This window comes from Monopterus albus, unplaced genomic scaffold, assembly GCF_001952655.1.
Source record: "Monopterus albus unplaced genomic scaffold, M_albus_1.0 scaffold92.1, whole genome shotgun sequence".
NCBI lineage: Eukaryota > Metazoa > Chordata > Actinopteri > Synbranchiformes > Synbranchidae > Monopterus > Monopterus albus.
In genome coordinates this window covers 3,324,323-3,333,815 of record NW_018127972.1, presented here as the reverse complement: position 1 = coordinate 3,333,815, position 9,493 = coordinate 3,324,323, and positions in this window count along the sequence as shown.

Sequence of the window (9,493 nt, the reverse complement as noted above, 5' to 3'; positions counted from 1 at the left end):
CTTGTTCTTCAGTGTGTTGTATGTTTGACAGTGCCTGATGAAGCTCTTTCTATAGATAATTCTGATTTTGAAAACATCTCACCTTTCCTTTAACCCACCCACCACTGCAAATGCTTTGTGTTCATTTAATTTTTTTTAAATGAATGAGTGAATGTGTGATATCAACACTTAATTATGGTCTGTAGGAAAGCAAGAGATGAGCTTGTGTGCTGTCCTTTATGAGCCGAAGCCCAGCCAGAGATCTGAGAGAATGTCAGGTGCAAATTAAATAAAAGTGCACCAGCATTATATAGAGGATTTTTTATACCTGTAGTCTTAACAATGAAAGTGTTGTTCACTGAATCCTAAAATGTAACATATTTAATTTTTTAACTTTTTGGAAATTTTTACAGCACTTTTGCAGTAGTAAAAATAAGAGAAAAATAAGACTTGGCTAAATTACTATATAAAGCTACAAGTTCCTTTCACAAAAATATTACATAATAATAAAAATAACCCCTTGACACAACTGAGCTTCAGATAGAAAATTCTGTCTGTAAAAGTATTATAGGCCTGTAGTGATCAAGCATCTCAGAGTAGGAAATGACTTCTAATTGGCCAAAACCTTTCAGAATGAGACATTTTTGGTCCTTCTTTTAAGAGTAGATGTAAAACCATTCCTAATTTAGGAAGTCACTCCTATCTCCACCCAAATGCAAGAGCGCTCTGGAGGTGTCCTGACTGATTAGGAGTTGCTGGGAGATGGCATTCAGACAGAGATATGTGCAGACTGTTGTTTTGTTAACATTTAATGACAATGAGCACATGAAAAGATAAAGTATGCACTGAAGCATTTTGTGATAGATCTTGTGCAGGATGCAAATGCTCCATTGAAAGAACAGCACTTTCTGTCTCCACAGAAGCCAAGGTCATTAAAATATTATATTATTATCAAGAAAGAGGCAGCCTTGCAAAAATAATGATTTGTTACAACCAACTATTTCAGCCATAATAAATCAAACTTTCAGATTCCTACAGCAACACTGATAATGCAGAGAATCCTTCACCACATGGTGTGGAATCAATGGAATCAAGCTGCATTTATGCAGATCCCTGGTTTCCCAGGATTAGTCATTGATGGCACACACATGAACATCATTGCAATGAGTACCGAGGTGAAAACATTATTACAGCATTAACACTCAAGTGGTTGTGAACTACTTCATCTCTTGTTTAGTGGCCAAACAACTCAGATCCACCCACGACTCAAGGCTCTTCAGTGAAAGGGACTGAAGCATTTATTTGAAAACAATCATGTGCCCCCTGGATGCACAGTACTATTGAATGGAATTAGTAAAAAATAATGTTGATGAGGACAATTTGACAACACAGTGGAGTCACATTATAAGTAGCTTTCCAAATAATTTAGCCTATATATTACAGAAATAAAACTGGTACAAATCATATCAAAAATCTCATCTAAAAGTACAAACTTCAATTAACATACAAACAGAAACATATCAGAAATCAACATATTATACAACAACCAGTGTCTGAGGACAGAAGGCTGGTGTACTGTGGGACCAATAGAGTGCCATAATAGGGGGCCCTAAGACCTGGAACTGAGTTAGCATCTTTGCACTTCCAGGTCCCTTGCCCTGAAGTCCATGGGGTTTTTGAATGGGTTTTTGGTTAGAGGCCTGAAATAAGGTCTGTGGTTAACACAAGGACAATACATTTTCATGTTTTCAGTAAATACCCCAACTGTGATTTTTAATGCTTTTACATGTCTTTAAAACGACCAGTGGCTAAGTGAGACTATAGAGGTTGTGAGACAGCCATGATCACTAGTTAGTTCAGATCGCACGAAGAGGAAAGGAATTTGTAGAAGAGGTAAGCACTAGAAATCAAATAAGTTGGAAGCCGTGGTGGTGATTCCTGAAGTCATGGGTGGAGTTTATTTAAAGCCTAACAATAGCTTTTTACTTCTGGCAATTGTATTTGTGCTTTAAAATTAATAAAAGTGATGTTGACTTATAGTTTTCTTGCTGAACAAAATATGTGTCATTGTCACAGACCTTATTTTCCATAATAACCTATAGAAAAATCCAACTGGCTTTTTGTCCGTGCTAACTTCCAGGTTGGCCTACAAAAAAACATCACCCTTACTGAAGTCTATGAGGAGTGGAAACAAGTGTTTAAGTAGGCAGCACACACCTGGCAAGGGGGAATGGGAAACACGTTTACAGATAGATAGAGAGATGGAAAAGAGTCTGAGGCCAGCTGGTGGCTGATTGAAGAGCTGGAAGGGGGGAACTGTGACATTACTGTATACATATTTAGCAGTGTCAGTAGTGGCATTAAAGGGCCTGGAAAAAAAATGGAATACAGCTGCAGCTGATGTATCATTAGGGGAGTGCTGTATTATGGCAGAAATAAAGATGTTGGAAGTTAGATGAAAATAAACCTCTTGCAAAGAGTCCATGACTTGGGATATGATAGTCAGGCAGATGTATGAAGGCATGTTCACCTGGCAAGTAACTTGGATAAAGGCCCTGAGATAAAAGTTACGACAAACTGTGTTTGATTTAATAATTCTTTAATTTGCACAGATGTTGACATAATAATCACCTTTATTTGGCCAAGTATATTACACACAAGGAATTTGTTTCCAGTACAGAACCGAGGCAGCCATGTGTGGCACCATCTCACACCAATAGTTCTAATCATCAGAGGGAACTTGGGGGTTCAGTGTCTTCCCCAAGGACACTCCGACATGTGGACAGCAGGCACAGAGATTTGAAACTCCAACCTACAGGTGGGAGATGACTGCTCTACCCACTGAACCACAGTCTCCACATACTGTGACAAGCTAGTGGACTCTAGAGATTGTGCTAAGGAATGACCTTGGAGTCAGGCTGTCTTTTTATGCAGGCTTCTGTGGCCCATACATCACACAACTCTGGACAGCTGCTGCTTTTATTACCAGCACAACACAGAACAAAACAAACTTATATACAGTCTTTTTCCCTATCTATAATACACCATCTTGTCATAATTTTGATAGATGACTTCTTTAAAGTGTTGATACAACAGAATCCAACAAGATTTCAGCATATTTACTTACATAGGTTAAAAAAACCATGGCGCTCCACTCTCAAGCTCAGTGCAACGTAAAGAAGGAAAGGACCACAATGTGTTTGGTTAAGTTTTGGCGGAACGTACACATCTCATTCCGTACTGCCACCTAGTGGCCAAGGTACTAGGTGACATTAAACTCCAGTAGCCCACTGTAGCTTACTTTTACATAACATCACCAAAATTGAACGGTGTTACATTAACAGGAAAACCATAAACAAAGAATGACAATTTGAATGTTGAAAACCTTTAGAGGCCCTTTCACCACCATATATGGCATGTCAGCCATACAGCTTTGGACTGTCAGTAACAGATCCCATACAGCTGCAAAACTGTCAAACATCCTTTTCATTAACAAACTTCTACAGGATGAATAGAATGATTAGCTTCTAACCCAAAGTTAAATAGAATCATATTGCAATGTATCCAAGAGGCTCATCACTTGGATAAAGAGCAGGGCGGAGCAGCTAAGATCTCCGTGAGGATTTCCAGGGTTAGAGAGTCCTGAGCACCTGCCTGCCAGCAGTACAGCTCACAGACACACTCTCTGCTGGGTGCTCTGTAAGCAAGCACTGCATCTGTAAAGTAGCCTGCCGCCACTGATCCTACTGCTAGGACTTTGAGGTCATCATTGCACAGCTCAGAGTCAGAAGAAACACTCTCACACAGAGAAATGTTAACTTCACGTAGAGACTTTTAACTTGTGAAGTAAAATTTGCACCATGTAGGAACATAATGCGAATGCAAAGACAGTCAATAAACATAATGTCATTCAAACTGATCAAAGCTGGGGTGAGATCAGTGGGGATTAAACCTGTTTGGTTCAAACTTCAGCTCACAGCGATTTTGTTTGTATTCAAACTTAATTAAAACATCTAAAAGGTTGTTTTACACTACTGAACTAGCTAATTACTAATTTTGTATTTACCTACAGTATACTGAAGAGTTTATTTGCATGTAATAATTGCTGAAATCTTTCATCTTGACCTCTATTATTTTCTTTTATTTTAACTGTTGTGTAGCTAAAAGGATGAAGAATGAAATAGCTAATCATGGTGCAGGCCTTGTTTGAAGTAACAGAGCACAGGAGCCCTGATTGTCAGAGGTTATTGTGCATTCTGCAACTATTAGTGTAAATACATCAAACATTGCATTCTTTAGATATTTCCCAGCAGAGGTATTTTTCTCAGCTAGAGCCCAATTATGCATCAGTACTCCTGATTATATCAGTTCCTCATACTTGTGTGGCTGAAAATTATGTGCAGAGCTCTATAATCACCATTCAGACATACTGATATTAAACTGATACAGTGTCACTGTTGAATGTATTATCACAATACATTCATTCCACTGTCAACATAAAAGGAGGACAACATAAGTGTTTGTAGTTTAAACACTGCAGTGATATGCTTATCTTTATAAAATATGAATGTAATAATAAAACAACAGAATTACATAATATTAAACAGAAAATGTAGGAAAATTTAAGACTATAGAATAGCAATATAAGCAAGAAATGAACAAAAAAACAAACAAACAAATGCAATAAGTAGTGGACTCAGTGTGTACATTGCTGTCTCAAGAGGAGTGCACCTTGTCTTTATGAAGCAGATGGACTACTGCGTCTTGTCACAGCTGTTTAGCTATGATTTAAAGTCCCCATGGCATGCTCATTTCGCTCATTTCCAGCCATTTAACATTTAATCTTGGGTACCTTTGGATTAGCATTGCCTCCCTCATAACTCCAAATAATCTGTAATTATTTCAGAATGATAAAACTAGGGAGCCTCTTCCTAAAAATGAGAGGATAGGTCATGAACATGCATAACTCCTATTGCCGGTGTTGTGTCACTAGTGGACAGCACAATGAACTGCAACGGCATTAATTAATTTGAATTTCTCCTCCATAGATAGTATGTACCAATGAAAAGAGAACACTATAAACAAAGTAGGTAATTGAGAAACCCCATATTTTAACTGTCAGAATGCAGACATAGTAACTTCTCCAGCTTTACAACAATTCTCTCTACAAAAAACAAGGCATTAACAGCTATGCAATGTGTGCTTTTTTTTTTTAACTTACTGTTAATTCCTACTGAGTAGTGGAAACATCACTCCCTTTCAAGTAGCTCCAAGGTTGGTAAATCCAACTGGTGGTCGGTGCAGGACCCCCAGAGGACCATGTGCAGTCCCAAAGTAGTCCAGTATCAAAAACGAGGAAAGGCATGCCATGGGCTCTTTAAATTAAATATGACTTAAACTAAAGAACTGAAGTCATAACATCATGTCTGGGTTAATCCACTTTTTTACTTTTCTGTTGAGCTGTGACGCTTAGCCCATGAACAACTAAGCCTTACAGGAAATGGTGTTTATTAAAGGCAGCTAAAAATATACACTACTGTTCAAAAGTTTAGCGTGAGCTATTTTTCCAGTTTTTTACTTTGACATTTAGACTGTTCAAGTCCAGTGAATCACCTACAAAGCTAAGTAAACTGCTAGAGGTAAAAAACAAAAAAGTCATTAAAACTAAAAATGTATGTAAATTTCATATAAAACAGGAATTTTTCAGGCACCAAATAATAGGAACACATATCTTTTCTGGGGCAGTGGAAGTAAATGAAGCCTTGAAAATTGATGCCAACAATACAGGCGCCCCAACCTTTGTTGAGTTACAACAACAAATTCTGTCTGTACAAAGGTAATGCTGGAAAACACTGTGCTACCACACCCTTTGAAGCATTACTAAGAAAAAGGAAATTAGTACCCCACCTCTCAGGCAACGTTAGCTGAGATTGGCTCCAGCACCCTCGCGGCCCTCTTCAGGATAAATGGTATAGATAACGGATGGATGGATGTTGGAATGCATCAAATTATCAACAGGGTACAGTGGCAGGCACAAAGGCAAACAAAGGATCTGGCTTACTGTCGTCCCAACTGCAAAAACAAAATCACTTTGTCATTTACTAGTGACTGATACTGAAGCTGCAAGCAGTATGTGTCAGTGAGAACTAATATTTACCTATAATATTTCCTTTCCCAGTATTCAGCTGGTCTGCATTGTGCACAAACACAACCTGATCTGTGTCAAGTGTCACTGTCATAGTGATGAACCCACACATTATCACCAGCTGTGCTGTTGCTCTCAGATCTATTGAGCTTTTAAGCCTCTTTTAGCTCATTTTTGAGAAGGTTTTGTGACCCAGAATCTACACACCTTTCAACCTCATTTCAAAGATGGATTAACCTTCTAAGAGGCCCCTTATCAACATTAATCTGCTGGGTGCAGATTAGGCTATCTGAACAAACAAGCATTTTTGAGAATCTAGACATGTAACATTGTGTAAAATACAGGTGAAGCGTTTGTGGTGGGAAAACCAAAATGCCATTTGGTTATTATAGGTTTTTAGTCTCTGGAAACATGATCTCAAATGAAATCTCTACTCTGGCAGTTCTACACTTTGCCAGCTATGGTCAAGACAAGCTAATTGTTGGAACCCAGAAATATGACACAGGCATGTCAGCTGGTTGTTTGTCTTCATACAGTGCATCTCATTTCCCTTGATTGCATCCATGTTTCCCTCACTTGGGTGTTTTACTTGCATCTTAATTCCTCCCACTGAAGAGGAGAGATGCAAAAAAGCAGGAAAACATATGAGAGGAGAGGAAAAAAGGAAATATGCCTTTAGATAAATGAGATGTTTTTTCCTCTGAGCCATCATATGAAACTACGTCTCCTTCTGACTGATGGCTGCTCAGCTGGAGCTGTCAGTCAAATGTGCACATTTATTAAAGTTTTATAATCTGTATTTATACTGCGCTCAGATCAGTCAAACCACAGTGTGTAAATGTTGTTCACAACATTGTCATTTCATACATTGCTGGAGTTTCTGAAAAAACTCGGGAAGATTTTTGACAAACACCACATCTTTCTGCATTTCAATCCCAGTTTACACATTGAGGTAGAAGCTGGTCCACCCTAAGGGCAAAACACCCAGACATAAGCAGAGCAATGCAGTTCAATGTAAAAGGAATGCCAAAGCTTGTACATTGGAGAAACAAAACCACCACCCCACAAGCACATGGCACAAAGACAGGAGAGCCTCAGGACACGACTCAGTAGTTCATCTGCTTCTTAAGGACAAGGTATACTCCTCTCAATGTACACATCTTGCCCAGAGAAGACAGTGTGAAACAGGAGTGAAAGAAGCAATCTGTGTCAAACTGGAACAACCAACACTAAACAGGAAAGGTGGTCTACAACACCTCTCTCCCCAGGGCGATGACTCACATGTGACCTTATTAGCTCTCAAGGTGTTAATGACTCCACAAATGTTAAAGAACCTATGGTGTGCTTTTCTGTGTTTTCTGACTTATCTACAATGTTACAACAATGAATTATCATCTTAAACATGACTGAAAGCTCAAAAAATCAAGGTGTACTAATGTTGTTGTACTTCTATGCAGAAGCAGCTCCATTTATACAAGTCTCGCAAACTCTGGCTGGTGAGACTTTTTTTCCAATAATGTAACATCTTACGCAATAGCTTATGGATTTCCTTGAATGGTCACAATCTCCAGGCAGTTGCGCATTCATGCAATCTTGCCTGACATCCACTGGTGCCATTGTAAAAGCTGAATTTTTTTGACTGTGTGCGGTTTGTGAATCTATTTTACCTCCTGCTGCCTGCATTGTGACCAGAGGAAGTGGAGAAAAATACAGGGCCTGAGGTTACTGCATGTCCAGGAATGTTCATATACAGGGACCCACTGTTTTACCTGGCCAGGGCTAACGTGGCAAGAATGGAGTGACTGGAAACCTCCAAGCAGTCAGACAGTGATGCACCTTGGGGAGGTAAATGATCAGTTCATCAACATGGAATTCCCCCAGAGCACAGTACCCGTTTGTACCTCTTTTTTTTTTAGCTTTAGGTCACGTCTAAGATGATAATTCACCATTGTAACATTGTAGATAAGTCAAAAAAGAAGGAAAAGCATGCCATGAGCTCTTTAAATGCTTAGGACTCCTCACAGTGCATCACAGCTTTGCACATGGGGCTGCATAATCACAGAGGTAGGCAGGGTCACACTTAATAAGGCCTTGCCTAAGGCTGCTCCATACAGAAAAACCAATAATATCACACAATAAATCATTTTATTATGTTGCACAGGATCAGCTAAATAAAGCAGATACCAATGGGGGGATTAGAAAATGTTTCATTTTCATTAGGTACCAATCAGGCAGCACACAGTTTGCCTGCCCTGTAATGACCATATAGGTGTATGTACTGAATATTGAAAACCTTGAATAGGTTTGATTCATGTTGCCTAGTAATCAGTATGTATGCTGGGTAATCATAAGAACTGAACTTCCCAGCACTAGCTCTGTGCAATGTTCTGCTAGGAAACTTTGGGTCTTGGCATTCATGTGGGTATTACTTAGAAACATACCACCTACCTAAACATTGTTGCAGACCAATCTTCAATACAATATGCTTCATTCTAATTAAAAAAGACTGAGCTCTTAGAATACAGTCATTGACTTTTTCTTGAGTTTGACTTTTATTTTGCTGCACATGTTAAAATTGAATATACAATAGGGAAAAAGGTTCAAACAGATCCCAATAATTGCTTTGCTTCTTGCATTATAACGTGAAAGATATGAACCATATGATGTATTTATGACATGTTCTGACTTTATGAATGTTGGGAGAAATTCATTACATTTTTCACATATTTCATGTGACCCTACTGTTCTTCCTAATCCTTCACAGTTTCAGACCAGTGCCTCTTCAAAACAAGCCTCAGAGGCCCCCAACGCTCCAGGGCCACTGTGTAGCAAAGTTTGTACCGATTAGATTTACTGAATAATATTAACTCAAATGGAATAGCTTTAAGGTAAATTTCCCACATCTTGTAGGCTACAGCGGCCCTGTGTCAAAAACTATTTTAATACCATTAATATTTCAACTGACACTGTGTGCATATTCTTAAATAAATATGCAGCTAGTTAAGCTATAACCAATCAAAGTTAGGAAACACAAAACACTTTTAGAGCCAGGAGAAATGGGTTAATCGAGCACTGCTTTAAAAAGCTTAGGTCCTCGGGCCATGAGTCACGTGGTCCAGTCCAGATCCCAGTGTGTTAGGATCCACTCCTTCTTATCCCACGTCCCCCCTTTAAATGCAGCGCTGTCATTGGATGCTGGCTGCTTGTCAGGAAGAAAGAACGGCGGTGTTGAGGCCAAAAACTCAGACACAATCAGGATATGGACGATACGGGGATACATCCGGGGAAGGGATATATACTGTACTGGACACTCGGCAGGTATTTCTAACTAGCGGAGCACCCACCTAGTGGGCGCGCTGCCGCCGTCGA